Raw genomic sequence first — 18,593 nt, forward strand, 5'->3', positions numbered from 1 at the left:
ACACACACACACACACACACACACACACACACACACACACACACACCTGCATCCCCACACCCACATCCACAAAGACACACACACATACATACTTGCATGACACTAACATACACACAGCACCCATGAATTACAGCACCCACTGGCCACTGGCCACCATTAATCACATGACCCACAGCAACTAGATTAAATCTGTAGCCTTGGACTGTGTCTGCTCTCTCTCTCTCTCTCTCTCTCTCTCTCTCTCTCTCTCTCTCTCTCTCTCTCTCTCTCTCTCTCTCTCTCTCTCTCTCTCCATCATGCACTCCATCCTTCTCTCTGTCTTCACCGCTCTCTCTCATGTATGTGGCAAGTGGACAGCGGCATCGAGTCACCGCTGACTCTTAGCTGTGACTCGGTTGTGTCGTAACACTAGCATATGCTAACACTCTCACCAGGCAGGGACTCTCCTCCACAGGGCCTCCAGGGCATATGAGTGTCAGAGGGAAACACATCAACATCCGTGGAGAAGAGCAGGGGTCGGCCCTGCCATCTATCCTCCACCTGACAGCATATGTCGTACAGCTCTCTCTGTGTCCTCCTCTCTCTTTCTCCACCCTAGAGTAACCATGGTGATGTGTACCAGGTGCATCCGGTACAGCTTGATCTGTATCCTTTCCATTCTTCCTCCATCCCAGTCGAATCCATGGTGAGGTGCACATCATGTAACTCAACACACACCTGCCGCCCTTTGCTTTCACGTCGCAGGAGCAAAGCACTACAAACGAACAAAACAAAAGCACGGAAAGAAAGAGTTCATTGCAAGTGGCTTGTTTATAAGTAACAATGTTGCCTTGACTTTATAGATCAGCATGTGCCAATACAACGATATGCTGTTTGTTTTGATTTGGAAGTATATACTTTGGCTCTTAGTGGTGGCGACATTACTCCTTAATGGAGACCTTCTTAAAATAGCATTGAATGAATAAAACAACGTCTTGGAACAGTAGTAGCGAGTTACAATGGATACCAGGATTGTGAGAGCCACAAAGTGTGAGGTTGAGCCCCTCCCAGCAAGTGGGATACTTGTAGACTATATCAGTTACAGGATGTGATTTTATTGATAACATCATCAAAGCATTGACTACAGATGTGTATGTTTAGGTCATTTTGAGCTACGATCTAGTTGAAATGTTACTCACTGTGAATTGAAACCTAATTTATAGTGACTGTGTATGAACTTTACAAGCCAGCACAAACCCAAAAGGCCATAGCCATGGGCCTCATGAGTGGTTCATAAGGCGATTTGTTGCATGTCGCGCACCTCTGGATTACGGACCTCATGCGTTCATATGGTGACTGTACAAAACAGTCAGAGCCTGAATGCTGGGAGTGTTCGTGGACTGTCAGCAAACTTAAAAAACGGCACATAATGCTGCAACACGACTATAAATGCTGCTTTAGGATTCAAGAAAGTCGCCATTTTTTATTATTGTTATCAACATGGTTGCCTGACCTTGTTTTAACCTCCATCTTCCTGTGAAGTCAGGTGTAATCACTGGCTGTTTTCAGATTATTATTATTGGTGAACCAAAAATGTTGCTGAAAGTTTGTTTTCAAGGTCTAACAAAACCAAACAAATAAAAAACAAATAAAATCCACCTCACAACTAACTCACTAATGAATTGACTAACTAATAGCAGCCAACCAACCAACCATCTAACCAATTAAATAACAAATCAACCAAACAGACAGCAAAACACACAAAAAAACATGATAGGACTAGGATTGCACTATTACAAGTTAAACTATAGCATGCTTTAACTGCCTGGATTGAGATGTGTCCCACCAAACTTAAGCCCAACATGGAACAGTAGTAGCAAAACTAAATATCCATATATGGTGTTGTACTAAGTAGAGGCAAGAAGACAAGATCCAGAGATGAGTGGATAGGACAGCTGGCGGCATCCAGGTTCATGTGTAAGTGAATAACTATCGGTTCCACCTTGAATTATAACACAATGAAACAATTTAAGAAAAGGCATCTTGAGATAAGTGTTACAACACACGGCAACTTTTTGATACTTTCTTCTTAGTTTCAACGTTTTTTATGAGCGCTATAATGAGAGATGTAATTCGGCATACACCAAGAAGCTTAACCCTCTTTTGGACACGGCCTTCTACATCACCCGCTGCCCAGACAGAACTGTCAGAGTGCCTAGGTAAGGCACTTCAACATCACGACAAAGAACACCACTTCCATTATGAGCAGAGTAGAATGTTAACAAACTAGTTGGTTTGGGCAAAGGATTTTGGTTTCCTCGAAATTATGGTCTCATTTTAGTGACAGTAGCAAAATGCCATAGATAAGGGCTACTATTTGGAATATCATATAAGACATATTACCACGATCGCTGCCCCTTTAATGAAATAATGGACGTGGGAAAAAAACATCCACAAACAATCGCGTTCAATGTAAAATGAACTTCGGCTGGGCAAAAATGGGGTAGGAACCATCAACCTGCCGTAGCACCTCCCAAAGCTGCTACAGCAGAGGTAAAACATAAGATAGAGTAGTGGCTAGGGTGTGTTCGACTCCCAATAGAAAGGTTTTGGGTTCCATCCCCAATGTTTGCAGTCGGCCTGTTTGCATCCTAGAGCGAGATGCCCCATAACCCCTATCTGCTCCCTAATGACATGCATATAAATGACCTGTAAGTCACTTTGATTAAAAGCCTCTAAATAGAAAGTGTGTGTGTAACGGGTCCAGCCAGGGTACTCTTGGGCATGCACGCACGCACACACACACACACACACACACACACACACACACACACACACACACACACACACACACACACACACACTCAAAAACACACACACATTAACACACTCAATGGTCATTCTGGACGACTTGTCTGCAGGTGTACAGGTGGAGAGGCTCGAGCCGGTCTAGGGGTGAAACCGGTGAGCGGAGCGCAATCACCTGGAAACACCTTATAAGGTAACAGGTTTATGATGACAGAAACACCTGGAAACACCTTATAAGGTAACAGGTTTATGATGACAGAAACACCTGGAAACACCTTATCAGGTAACAGGTTTCTGATGACAGAAACATCTGGAAACACCTTATCAGGTAACAGGTTTCTGATGACAGAAACATCTGGAAACACCTTATCAGGTAACAGGTTTCTGATGACAGAAACACCTGGAAACACCTTATCAGGTAACAGGTTTCTGATGACAGAAACACCTGGAAACACCTTATCAGGTAAAAGGTTTCTGATGACAGAAACATCTGGAAACACCTTATCAGGTAAAAGGTTTCTGATGACAGAAACATCTGGAAACACCTTATCAGGTAAAAGGTTTCTGATGACAGAAACATCTGGAAACACCTTATCAGGTAAAAGGTTTCTGATGACAGAAACATCTGAAACACCTTATCAGGTAACAGGTTTCTGATGCCAGAAACATCTGAAACACCTTATCAGGTAACAGGTTTCTGATGCCAGAAACATCTGAAACACCTTATCAGGTAACAGGTTTCTGATGACAGAAACACCTGGAAACACCTTATCAGGTAACAGGTTTCTGATGACAGAAACACCTGGAAACACCTTATCAGGTAAAAGGTTTCTGATGACAGAAACATCTGGAAACACCTTATCAGGTAAAAGGTTTCTGATGACAGAAACATCTGGAAACACCTTATCAGGTAAAAGGTTTCTGATGACAGAAACATCTGGAAACACCTTATCAGGTAAAAGGTTTCTGATGACAGAAACATCTGGAAACACCTTATCAGGTAACAGGTTTCTGATGCCAGAAACATCTGAAACACCTTATCAGGTAACAGGTTTCTGATGCCAGAAACATCTGAAACACCTTATCAGGTAACAGGTTTCTGATGCCAGAAACATCTGAAACACCTTATCAGGTAACAGGTTTCTGATGACAGAAACACCTGGAAACACCTTATCAGGTAACAGGTTTCTGATGACAGAAACACCTGGAAACACCTTATCAGGTAAAAGGTTTCTGATGACAGAAACATCTGGAAACACCTTATCAGGTAAAAGGTTTCTGATGACAGAAACATCTGGAAACACCTTATCAGGTAAAAGGTTTCTGATGACAGAAACATCTGGAAACACCTTATCAGGTAAAAGGTTTCTGATGACAGAAACATCTGAAACACCTTATCAGGTAACAGGTTTCTGATGCCAGAAACATCTGAAACACCTTATCAGGTAACAGGTTTCTGATGCCAGAAACATCTGAAACACCTTATCAGGTAACAGGTTTCTGATGACAGAAACACCTGGAAACACCTTATCAGGTAACAGGTTTCTGATGACAGAAACACCTGGAAACACCTTATCAGGTAAAAGGTTTCTGATGACAGAAACATCTGGAAACACCTTATCAGGTAAAAGGTTTCTGATGACAGAAACATCTGGAAACACCTTATCAGGTAAAAGGTTTCTGATGACAGAAACATCTGGAAACACCTTATCAGGTAAAAGGTTTCTGATGACAGAAACATCTGGAAACACCTTATCAGGTAACAGGTTTCTGATGCCAGAAACATCTGAAACACCTTATCAGGTAACAGGTTTCTGATGCCAGAAACATCTGAAACACCTTATCAGGTAACAGGTTTCTGATGCCAGAAACATCTGAAACACCTTATCAGGTAACAGGTTTCTGATGACAGAAACACCTGGAAACACCTTATCAGGTAACAGGTTTCTGATGACAGAAACACCTGGAAACACCTTATCAGGTAAAAGGTTTCTGATGACAGAAACATCTGGAAACACCTTATCAGGTAAAAGGTTTCTGATGACAGAAACATCTGGAAACACCTTATCAGGTAAAAGGTTTCTGATGACAGAAACATCTGGAAACACCTTATCAGGTAAAAGGTTTCTGATGACAGAAACATCTGGAAACACCTTATCAGGTAACAGGTTTCTGATGCCAGAAACATCTGAAACACCTTATCAGGTAACAGGTTTCTGATGCCAGAAACATCTGAAACACCTTATCAGGTAACAGGTTTCTGATGCCAGAAACATCTGAAACACCTTATCAGGTAACAGGTTTCTGATGACAGAAACACCTGGAAACACCTTATCAGGTAACAGGTTTCTGATGACAGAAACACCTGGAAACACCTTATCAGGTAAAAGGTTTCTGATGACAGAAACATCTGGAAACACCTTATCAGGTAAAAGGTTTCTGATGACAGAAACATCTGGAAACACCTTATCAGGTAAAAGGTTTCTGATGACAGAAACATCTGGAAACACCTTATCAGGTAAAAGGTTTCTGATGACAGAAACATCTGGAAACACCTTATCAGGTAACAGTTGTATTCTTACAAGAGAAACATCTGGAAACACCTTATCAGGTAACAGTTGTATTCTTACAAGAGAAACATCTGGAAACACCTTATCAGGTAACAGTTGTATTCTTACAAGAGAAACATCTGAAACACCTTATCAGGTAACAGGTTTCTTCTCATAAGAGAAAGTGTTAGTTAAGGGATCATAGAATAGAATAGGGAAGTTGTTGCTCATCAGTTTTTGTCAAGTGAAATAATAAAATAAAATATCACCTCAATAATATTCTCCTCAAGGGGTAAAAAAAATAAAATACTGTTGCCTCCAAGTCAAAGGTTCTTGGTTGGATCCCCAATGACCAAGTTTCTTTCAGGAAGACGCCCCCCCCCCCCCCCCCCCCCCCCCCCTTCTCCTAGATGACGTGTATCTATAAGACTGTAAGTGGCTTTGGTGAAAGTGTTAACTACAGGATTAATTCATTAATTCCTACTTTTAATTGAAGGTGTAAGGTACAACAAGTTACATCATCTTTTTACTCATATCCTTATCCCAAATTATAGATTGACATTTGGTAACAGTTATAATACACAGCTTTAATTTCTCGTTTCTATCAGTATCGTAAAAGTAACTTATAAGGGCACACAATGAGTTTGTCTTTACATTTTAGAAAACAATTTTACACTGTCAACTTAGTTACACAAATACAAAGAGACCCAACCATCTCCACCCTATTTCACTATGATAATCACCAATAATAAGTTGCTTGTGCTGATCCACAAACAAGGCTGCATGCAGGCGTGGGGCCTGCATGCGGACTCCTTCGCAGACGTTTCCTCCTCTCCCTTAACGTCTCCTTCATGATTGGTCAGCTGCCTAGCGTAGGAGTGAATTGTTGATTGTTCGCTCAGAAACTCTCCAATTGAACAAACACCAGACCCAGAGGAGGAAAAGCCACCCCACACATGAGCAAAAAGTGGTATCCCTTGGAGAACATCTATACAAATTGTCTGCCTGCGGAGCATCTGTTGGAGATGAGCTCCCGAAACGGCGTTCTGCAACTGGTACCAGAAGTCACATTTTTATATGTGATGAATCAAGGTAAGGCTGCCTCTCTCTCAGTAAGTAAGAAAATAGGCAACTGAGAACCTGTACTGGGGTCATGTAACGCACAGTTCAACATGCTGGGATTGTAGAAGAAGCACAGGTTGGAGGTCCCAGGGATTAGATTGTAACCAGTGCTGCTCGGGGCTATGCTGAGCCAGGGAAGCCATGGTGAGGCAGAGAGAGGCCTGGGGCAAGGCCCTACACATGGTGTCCTCCTCTACGGAGGTGATGTCCATGGACACCTTCTCAGAGTTACCCAGAGAAGAGGACACATTGTCAGCTCCGGCACTTAGAAGGGAATTACCACCCCTGCTGCTGTCCCTGGAAGAGGACCCAGAAAGAGAAGAAGGTCAATTATCTTGTTGCGAGAGTCAGTCAATCGTGTCACACATCGTTATGGTCGACACACTGCTGTCACTGCTATACTTTGTTGACTATATTATGTTGCTATTCAGACTTTAGTGCCTTTGTGGGGTTGAACTAAATGGTTTTTCGTCATCATTATTCTCTTAAGGGAGTCCCCATAGACAGAACACAGGGAGGTTTTCAGTGACGTAAGCGCCTGTGAAATGATCATCTAAGCATTTAAAACAATGTGTTGTCCGGATAATTCCCCTTTTTTTTAACCGCTTTCAACCAAAAGTGAGTGTAAGGGCTTTGGGTTTTACTGGGGGGGAGCGTGAGAGAGAGACAGGTCATTAAAGGTATGATATGGAACAATTGTACTGTACAAAATCATAATTCAGAAAAGATAAAGGACACACACTAAGTCAAAACACCGGCTTCTCCTACAATAATGCCACAGTCAGTATATTGTCCTTGGAAATTCAGTCAGAATTCACTATTCTGTGAGTATCCCGTGTTGCCAGATATGAAACAAATACAAACACAGTGTTGGACGTGTGAGGAGGAGGGGTGCGGCATTTCCTCCCTGATACAGTCAGGTGTTATAATGAGTGATGTTGTATATGTAATTTGCCACACACGATGGCTATACACAACATGTTTCCGAGGCATGACCCTTTTGAAAAATCGAAATACCCGCTGCTGAGACGTACACGTTCACACCCACACATCCACTCACATTGTGGCTTCATACTGTACATGTTTAAGGAGGCTTGACCATCTCTCGGCCGCAGATGGCAAGATGTAGCTCCTCACATCCAGACTCACTTGCCGCCTGTGTCCAGCCCACAGCTCGCTGCTGGTGCCACGAGGTTGAAGAGTACACTAAAAGGCACTTTGACGTCACGGAAACATTCATTAATGAGCTAGTCGTGTTTGAAGCAACATAGAACGTTTACAAACTGGTTGGCAAAGAGTAGTGAAAATAAATAATATTTAACCTCTTTTTTTCTCATCTTGTTTCAGTAACAGTGATAAAATGGAGTAGATTACTAAACTTAAGTTCATATAAAATATATTGCATACAGCCTCTTTAAGTAAATATCTGTGCAAAACAATACTTAGGCTTAGGCATAGACATTATGTCAAAACTGTTTCTTAACATTCTGTTGGTAACTGAGGTAAATCTTTTAAGGATTTATCTATGGTGCACCTTTAATTGAATCCGGTTTCAGCTAAAATTTGCTGAATGAACTGAGGGTGACGCAATATGCAAATGAACCAGTTGTCCCGGGGACCCAACCAAATATACATACATAAAAAACACACAGGTATGCATACACACACACACACACACACACACACACACACACACACACACACACACAAGCCCCCGTCACTTAGCCTCTAGTCTTGAGGTCTCAGGTCTCTACAGGATCAGCCCCCCTGGCCGAAGGACCTTGATCCCTGTCTGTTTGAGGTGCAGCCATGTCACCTCTGCAGCCCAGTCTTCACCACCGTTGCCTAGTAACGGAGGACTCTAAACCAAAATTGATCTCCAGAATGTTGGGGCTGTCAAGAAGAGCATTCAATTGTATGTTAAGCTAAGAGGCTTAAAGTAGAGAGAGAGAGAAAGAGGGAGAGTGTGAAAAAGAGGGAGAGAGAGAGGGAGGGGGGAGAGAGATGGAGAGAGAAATAGAGAGGAAGGGGGAGACTGAGAGAGAAAGAGAGAGAGAGAGAGAGAGAAAGTGGGATAGAGAGACAGATAGGGAGAGAGAGAAATAAAGTGTGGGAGAGGGGAATAGAGAGAGGGGGAGACAGAGAGAATGAGAGAGGGAGAGTGAGGGAAAGAGTGAGAAAGGGATAAAGGGAGAAAGAGGGGAGAGAGGGAGAGGGAAAAAAGTGTGAGAGAAAGAGGTAGAGAGGGGAAGAAAGAAAGAGTGAGAGATAGAGAGAGAGAGAAAGAGAGACACAGGGACAGAGGGAGAAAGAGAGAGAGAGTCAAGCATCAGACTACAGCCTAAACAATATAATTAGGCTGAAAAGCCAATGACCAAATCATCTAAATGAACAGGAACCTATCTCAAAAACTGGCTTTATTTATTTCACAATAACATTATGTTTGCATGTAAAGCCATGACCTATTTAGTGAACGATTGTGGTTAAAGACATGCAGTAAGAATACAGATTGTATTCTATAGTTAAGATACACATGGAGCACATCGATTGAGACAGCTCAACCCTGGGACATAAAGGTGAAGGCATAAAGGAGAAGGAAGAAAGAGATAAGGAAGAGAAAATACACAGTTAGCTTTTCTGTGAATGTGTGGCACATTAACCAACTGCTGTGTGCTGGGGAGGCTAACTTTAGAAAGTTCAACGTGTGCACGCTGCTTGCCTTGAGCGGCTTTATTGTTGGCGAGCCTGCACACGTGTTGCCAAGGTGTTGCTAACATGTGAGCTAACACGGCCCAGATGGCTAAAAGCAATGCCACTCATGGTTATCATGACCTCCTCTCTCTGACCAACTACTCTGCTTTCTGACAGAAGGATGGACAGATAGTCAGACAGACCGACCGATAGACAGAAAGACAGTCAGACACTCAGACAGACAGGCATACATTCAGTCAGACAGACAGACAGACAGACAGTCAGAGACAGACAGGCCGATAGGGATTCGGGAAGGAAGATCGACAGTCAGACCGACTGACAGACAGAGTCAGACACCCAGGACAGATAGACAAACCGACAGTTAAACAGACAGACAGGCAGATAGACTGATAGAGATGAGGCAAACAGACATACAGAAATACATAGAGAAAGACAGAAAGTGATTGAGGCAGACAGAAAGCCAGACAGACAGAGGCAGACATACTTATAGAGACTGTATGTCTCTATCAGTATGACTGACTGACTGACTGACAAATGGACAGACAGGCAGGTGGACAGACTGATAGGCAGAGCTACAGACAGATAGACAGAACTACAGACATATAGATAGATGGAAGAACACCCAGCTGCAACCCAAGCCCTATAGATTGTTCAGCCAACCCTGGAGAGAGGTGAAGAAAATAGACCCAATGGAAACAGAGAAGGGCAGAGAGAGGAGGAATGAGGCAGAGTAGAGGTAGGACAGAGATGTAGAGGTAGAGAGAGGGAGTGGGAGAGGAACAAGAAAAGAACGAGGAATGAATGCCAGCATCCATGGTTACAAAATGTCTGCCGCCGCCACTGTTGAGAAGATGGTGAATAGTTGAGCTGTGGGGAGAGGAGAGACAGAAGAAAGGAGAGATAGGGGAGAGGGGTTTGAGAGGAGAGGAGCTACAATGGAGAGACGGGGGGGGGGAGGTAAGACAGCAGAGAGGCAAGGAGAGAAAGAGGAGAGGAGCAGGAGGAGGAGTGTCGGGGCCGAGCAGGGGGAGGGGAGAGGAAATAGAAGAAGAGAGAGAAGAAAAGGGAGGAGGAAGAGGAGCGGAACAGTAAACGAGCTTGGCAGAGAGGGGAGCCAGAGGACAGGAGAGGAGAGGAGAGGAGAGGAGAGGACAGGAGAGGAGAGGAGAGGAGAGGAGAGGAGAGGAGAGGAGAGGAGAGGTGAGGAAAGAGAGAGGGGCGTGTGAGGAGAGGAAAGGAGGAGGTAGAGGAGAGGAGGAGTAAACAAGCTTCAGTAGGGAGGAGAGAGGAGAAGCAGGAGGAGGAGAGGAGAGGAGCAGATCTAAGCCGAGAGGAGGGGAGAAGAAGACAGGTTGGAAGGAGAAAGAGGAACGAAGAAGAGAGGGAACAAGGGGAGGTCTGGCCCATGTCGAGAGGAGCAGGCTGACTAATAGACTTCTTAAAAATAACATGTCAGCCCTTACCTCCCGCTGTCCCCTTTATTAACCAGCTGGCAGGTGGACTCTCTCTCTTTCTCACTCTATTTATCTATATCTCTCTCTCTCTTTCTCACTACATGTATATCTCTTACTCTTTCTCACTCTCTTTACATATCACTCCCTCTTTCGATCTTTCTCCCTTTCTCGCTCGCTCTGCGTCCTGAGAGTCAGACTGGGGTCAGAGATGTGCTGAGACAGTCATAAGCAGAGCCACCAGCGGCCTGTGGGAGGGAGGCTCTGCCCCTGCTGTCAGACCCAGAGACCAGAGCCCGTCCCTGGGCTGTCAGACCCAGAGACCAGAGCCCTTCCCTGGGCTGTCAGACCCAGAGACCAGAGCCCATCCCTGGGCTGTCAGAACTAGAGACCAGAGCCCATCCCTGGGCTGTCAGAATCACTCCTTAAAGGGAACAGAAAGCAGACAAGGTGTCTGTCAGAACCAGAGAGCAGCAAAGAAACTCTGCTCTCTCTCTGTAGTTTCGTTTTTCCATATTGAATGATCTGAAGGAGGGCTTTGAGATATCTCCTCGTGCTCAAATTCGTCAGAGTAAACACATGCTAGATAATTTGTACTTTCATCTTACAGAATGTGAACCGTTATCATCCAATTGCACCATGCCTATCACGGTTTAAAAAAGGACAAGCCGGCGTGACTCCAAGCAAAGATTCCCATTCAGTAATGATCCGACATGGGACTCCTTCCGATGCTTTGAGTGTATGAAACACGTATCACCTCCATTATCTGGCTGTTCTGTCCCTGACCTAAAAAGCTGTGATGTAGGCCAATAATGAGCTAGCAGTGAGGTCTGTTTCTTCATACAGAATACCGTGTTATTCCCAAGCTCATATTTAAGTTGTAGTTAATAAAATCTGCTTTGTTCTTCTAATGATGCTGCAATTCTACAAATGTGTTGAAAAGATTCACCCAAAATGAAAGATGAAATGAAAATAAACAATAACAACAGAAAATCGATGATATCTGCCCATGTCATTACTTTGTCCATGAACTTATCCTAAGTATGATTGTGCTCATTCTAACTCTTCTTTATTTCACTGGGAATTCTTTGCACATCTTTTCCATAATTTATCAATTTGCGATGAATGAAGTTTGCATTATCAGTTTAGATGAGAGGTAGTACAGATACTTAAGTATTGTCAGGAAGGTGTACCACCAAGAGGAATACAGGATTTAAACACAAAGATGTGCATGCAAATGTAAATACTGGACATTCATTGATCTTTCCTTACATTCAATTATTTGATTCGCTTTCAAATGTTTCCCTCCTCCATAAATTGATGTTAGGACACACAGAAACAGATCTGTAAAGAGCAGGTCTTATGTAAGGACATACACACACACACACATACACACACCCCCAGTGAGCTATACACACACAAACACACACACACACACACACACACACACACACACACACACACACACAGCCCCAGTGAGCTATACACACACACACACACACAGACACACACAAACACACACCTCAGTGAGCTAAACACACACTGCCGTGGGGTCTCTGACAGGCATTACAGCGAAAGACACAACTCTAGCGGGAGAGCTTGACATGCAACACGGTGGCACACACACGTGAACATGTTCAGATGGGTGGCTGTGGAGCCGGGCAGGAAGCCGTACACGATGCACAGAACAGAGGCCCCGTGTCCCACTCTCAACGCGTACAACACAGACACACCGATCACAGACGTACACATGTCCAGCTCTCTACACATAACAGTCGTGTCACATTTTTCACATTCTCTTTAATTCTTTATATATTTTACAATCCAAGCTCTTATTGGCATTCTTCTATTATTTTCATCGTTTGAACGATGAGTAGTTATGTGTATAGTCATGTTTTATTTACATCTGAGATCAATTTCATGTATTTATTGATTTTCTTAGCAAGACTTGACCTCTTGTCTTGTTAACAATGCCCTGACTATATTGCTTGAGTATTTCAGTAATTGTTTGCATTGTGCATGTTAAAGGCAGTAATCCGACACACATACAACTGCCCTGTTCACATTTAACAGCCATATGCAGTTCTTAACACCCACCTTAAGAGCCTGTATCAATCTAACGGATAACAGAGAGGTCAGAGCTGACATACTGCCAACCAACCAATAAGCGCCTGAGTGAACATTTTGTGAGTGAGTGATCTAGGGAACAAGGGAATGAAATAGTGAGTGAGTAAGTGAGTTGGTCAGGCCCACTCCCCGTCTATCAAAAGGGGAGCAAAAGTGTAAATAGTTTTTTAGAGAATAAAAGAGAACAAGTGAGAACATAATAGAATGAGAGCCATGCATAGATAACTCCATAAAGAGAGAGAGCGAGAGAGAGAGAATATAAAGGCAGGCATGTATAAATACAGTCTGTAGATTGACATGTACAAAGGCAGTGAGAGAGAGAGAGAGAGAGAGAGAGAGAGAGAGAGAGCGAGAGAGAGGGACATCTTACGACCATGCAGAGGAAGAGAGTAAGATGCAGACAGAAAAATTAGGAGACATTGAGACAGACAGAAAGAGACATTTAGAGAGAGAGAAAGAGATGCAGAGCAGGAGAGCGAGGTAGAGAGAAAGAGAGCGTGAGAAACAGGCAATGAGAGAGTGAGACATTAAAATAGGAAGACAGCGAGACAAATAAGAAGCAGGGATATGAGAGTGCTATTCAGAGAAACAAAGAGACCGGACAGAGAGAGGGTGAGAGAGCAAAGAGAGAGAGGGAGAGAGAGAGATTTCTAAACTGCTTTGGCAATGTAAATGTTTATTTTCCATGCCATAACAGCTCTTTTGAAATTAATTGAGGGAGAAAGAAAGGGAGAGAGAGAGAGAGAGAGAGAGAGAGAGAGAGAGAGAGAGAGAGAGAGAGAGAGAGTGAAAAAGAGAGGACAGGAGGAGGAGTAGGATGTTTTTTTGCTGCACTGGGCAGATCGACAGGGGTCAATGTCAAGGTCATCCACGGCGGGGTACCGGCGCCCTGGGGCAGAGGAAACCTGAGCCAATAACACACCGCACGAGAACACTTGCAACCTCATGCTCATGCACGCGCATGCCATCTCACGCATGTGAGGAGAGCCACAGCGACAAAGACACTGCCGGAGGCACGGGAGTGTGCCTGAGAGTGTGTTTGTGTTCATCCTGCTATAAAGATGTGTGCATGAAGACTCACTGATAGACCAGTGTGATATATCGATTCCGGTCTGTCAGTAATTAGTGAATAAACTTTGGTGTGTACAGAGAGAGCACGCTTTAGTGCTTTAAGTGTGAATCAAACTGAAAGTATCATAGCATCCAGGTTCTCTGAAGCACCTGGACGAACCCAGTGATAGACCATGAGAGAAGAGAGGCTTCGGGTGCATGCTGGGAAGTGAGAAGCTTAACACACACCAGACAAACAACAGACGGGCATTGGGGGAAGCAGCAGCTGACTGGGCAGTAGAGTGTTTGATATACTATATATATACTACAGGTCATTTGGAAGCCATTAGCCAATCAGCATAATGGAGCTGCAGCACCCACTAGAGGGGACTGCTGGAACTAGCTGATGTTTAAGTGCGTGATTCCCACATAAAGAAGTGCTGTTTTGGCATCAGTCCATTATCTGGTTTGAGTTGAGGATGGATGAGCTCCCTAAAGCTGTCTGCCATTTTATTGTAGCATTGCCCCATTTCAGCAAATCATGCCATCTAGGAGTTGCATACAACATCTACCTACAAATGAATACATTTCCATAAGTATTCACTGGTAGTATTAATATTATATATAACATTTATATATCTTTTCCATCAATGGAATACTCTCTAAATGCAATATTGAGGCAAAGGTAATGGAATAATTAGAAGTAGCCCCTAGGAGTGTGTACAGTCAAAGCATGCATTTGCCATGGGCATTGCACCATGGGAAACTTGATATTATCGAGCATGTGGAACTACAATTCATAAAGTTATGAATGATGGAGATAATCTGATACATTAGTTGATTCTGGTAGATACACACTATTTTGTTTCCTTCCTTCCTTACACAAGGGTATCTGTGATGGGAAGAGAGCAGGCAAGGGTCATCTATGGAGTAGACTGGGGGCTAATAATTGCTGTACACTTGATAGCATTAGTGCATGCATATTGGATGACTACAATCATAATTTCTCATGCATAACTCATGCATAATTCAGTATGCTGTGAATATTGATTCTACATATCCTCACAGCAAAGACAAGCCACTCTATATCTCTTTGCTGCAGGTTCCTATTAAGTACAGGTTGTCAAACATAAGGAAACTTTTGCTTATTTAACCTGTATTAAACAAGGTTTGTCTCATTGAGTTTAAACATATTTTTACATGAGAATCTTGGTCAAGACAGCAGCAGCAAACAACATCAAACACCAAGTACTTTTACATACATTCAACCTGGTAACAAACACATTGTCCAGCAGCAGTTTCAAACATAGATATAACCATTGACTTAACTGTTGATGTGTCCCACCTAGCTGTCTCATGAAGGGATTCCAGATGTGTGTTTGGTTCGAAGAAGGAGCACAAAAGAGCATCAGGTTCATCACTTACATGGAGGTCAAATGGACAAAAGTTGGGTTTTTGAGTGATAAGTTGCTGAATGCAATCACAACTGACCATTCATAGTCTTTTGGGCGTTTTTGGCCGGGGCTTGTTCACTAGGGTGTGACTCACACTGTGTGTGTGATGACGAACTGCCCTGAAGAGGCAAATAGAGGCCCACTGCAACGGTCAGGAACATCTAAACTGTACCGAGCTCCTCTCCGTTCTCGCCGCTGCTCGGTATTCTGGGAAATAAATGCAACTTTGACGTGAGCTGACAGCTCAGTCTTAACCCCTGTAGTCCCGGGGCCTTTCACTGTGGCCCCTGTTTTCATTTGATCCCTTGTAACACAAAGCTCACAATACAGGTAGTCCATGTTGATGTCGATAGCCAGAGGCAGAAATTCAAAACAAAAAAAGAAAAGACGGACAGTTGCTTATACACAGACATTGTTTAACTGGGTGTGTGTTTATATGTGTATGACTGCGTGTGTTGGGACAACACAGGCCAGAATGTGGCCTGTGTTTGGACAAGAGCATCCTGAATGTAAAAGCAGAAGAAAAACAGGCCTTGGTGACATGGTATGGTAGGAGAGGATCCAGCGTTGGGATAGCACTGTAAACCACGATCACACATCGTCTAAAGCGGGTTCTAAGAATCAAGCTAAAACTATGAATCACACTAGAACACAGCGTCGAATATACTTCAAACCCCAAACAATTCTACATTGAAGGGGTTCGCAACAAAATAATACAGTCATAGCTCTATTTACAGGCATCATAAAGACCTCAACCTGAAAATGCCCCTATGGACACGCTTCATTCCGTCCAAACAATTTGCATTTATTTACATGCTAGACCTGATAGGATTAATCTCCTTGTGATGTCACGAGTTGTGCTTCACAGTACATTCAGTATCTATAACCCACTCAGATTTGACTTGGTAATACTTGATGGCTCTTCTTTTTTATAAGGAGTCAAGCTGGAACCTCAAGCATTCTGCTTCCCAGGAAGTGGCCGGAGCTTGGTGCGGTCCTCTTCCTGTTGAAGGCGGAAGTGGAGAGAGAGCATTACAGTCCTTTAGAGCTCAATCATTTATCTGACATGGTTCACAAATCCTTTTTGCTAATCTTCTGTTTGTTAGTTTAGTTTGCTCTTCGGTCGTGCACGTCCGTCCTTGTCTCTCCTTAACGCTGACTAGGATGGAATGAATTCATCCATGCATGTTTACGTTTGGGCCATGGCACTGCATGTGACGCATGCATGAGTCCAAACTTCCGTTAGTCAGTTAGCTCCCCTGCAGGTCTGTCCACAGGCCCGGCCTGCGACCTATGACCCCTCCATCAGACGCTGCCCTACTAACTTTTAATGAATTAACTTACAGTTGGTCACCTTGAAATATGTCGATGTCAGAATCTAGAAAGTTTGAAGTTATAATGTCCAATAAAGAGTGACAATGAGGTATATGTGAAGCAAATCCCATGCCTGATTTATCACCAAGAACTAGAACAAGGAATACATACAGATCAAGCATTTCAGTTCTACTTTAATGATCCAACATCACTGTGCCCAAAGTCTCAGTTTAACAGGAAATTAGATGAAAGACGTTCAATGCTGTCAAAATCCACAACACAGTGAAGTCTTAAACGTATCAATTCATCCCATTGATAGAGTTGCAGTGTACTGTCTACCAGAAAAATAACACCCGCTTCTCCCTTTCATTTAAAAATAACACAAAAGCAACCCAGTTCCTAAAATAACAAATACAGCTTCAGGAGGCTGATTATCTTTCATTTTTATTGGTTTGACTGCATTGTGACAACAAAGGGCTTGTGTTCAGGGTTTGAGAACCAAACCATCGCTCAGTGGAAGAAAACAGCCAAACACACTCTCACATCCAGAGCTTAAAGTAAGAGCGATCGATAGAGGGAGAGAGTGGGAGGAGGAGAGAGAAAGGGAGAAGGCAGTGGGAGTGGGAGAAAGAGAGAAAAGAGAGGGAAAGACTAGAGTAATTAAGAGGAAGAGAGAGAGGGAGTGAGGGACAAAGATAGAGAGAGGGAGAGGTGGAACAGAGGGAGAGACTAGAGAGTTAAAGAGGGAGCAAGATAGGGAGAGGAAGTGAGAGAGGGACGTAGAGAGAAGGAGGAAGGAAAAGGGGGTTGGAGAGATTACAGAAGATTGAGAGAAATAGAGAGGAACAGAAAGAGAGAGAGGCAAGAGAGAGAGGGGGCAGAAAGGGAGAGCAACCAAGAATAAAGACACTGACAGACAAAAGAAAGCAAGAAAGGCAGATTAAAAATGTTGCGGCGCTAAACGTCAAATACTCCATCCAGACTGCGTAGCGGAGGGGCGAGGAGAGGAGAGGCGCACGAGGCGTCACATCAAAGACGGGTGGAGGATGTGCCCCTCAGAGCGGCGGCCTCAATCCTTCAACACCTGCCATTTGAAGCACGCGGCTTTGATGATAAGAGAGAGAGGTATCGTGAAAGGAGAGAGAGAGAGGGGCCAAGAGGGGTGTAGAGAGAGAGAGGAGAGAGAGAGAGAGAGAGAGAGGGAGAGAGAGAGAGAGAGAGAGAGAGGGACCAAGAGGGGTGTAGAGAGAGAGAGAGAGAGAGAGAGAGAGAGAGAGAGGGAGAGAGAGAGAGGGATCAAGAGAGGATGGAGAGAGAAGAGAGAGCGAGAGAGATAGGAGTGAGAGACAGAGGAGTGAGCGGAAAGAGAGGTGTAGGGAAAGGAGAGAGAGAGGAGAGAGACCAAGAGAGGATGGAGAGAGAGGAGAGAGAGAGGGTGGAGGGAAGAGTAAGAGGAAAGAGATGGCGAGAGAGAGGTATAGGGAGAGGATAAAGAGATGACAGTAAGAGATGTAGGAAAGAGAGATGAGAGAGAGAGGTAAGGAGAGAGTACAGAGGAGAGAGACACAAAGTCGAGAGAGAGAGATGTCGTGAGAATGGACAACCGAGTTGTGTCTTATCTTATCTGACCACAGTACTACCGTTGCAGTCCTTCTACTTGTTTTCTTGAAGGAAATAATACCCTCTGAAACAATCTAGATTCTAGCACATTCTAGAAAAAAGGTGTTGGGTTAAAAATAACCAGACACTATTTTTGGTAACAAATTAAAAGGAGCCAATACTATCGCTAGTACTCACGCCATTCTGTACGACATTATCTCCAGAAGCCTATTTGCTCATATTCATTTTATACACCATGTGGTTGAATACTAGACTCATATGAACACGGGTGAACACATGAACACGCTCAGCTAGGTTTATAACTTGTAAATCACACAAATAATGGGAGTGACCCCCGAACACACACACTGGCATCTGCCGTGGATTAACTATTTATAAAGAATCATAATCAAGTGCAGATTATAATT

The sequence above is a fragment of the Pollachius pollachius genome, assembly GCF_949987615.1.
Source record: "Pollachius pollachius genome assembly, chromosome: 5".
Taxonomy (NCBI): Eukaryota; Metazoa; Chordata; class Actinopteri; order Gadiformes; family Gadidae; genus Pollachius; species Pollachius pollachius.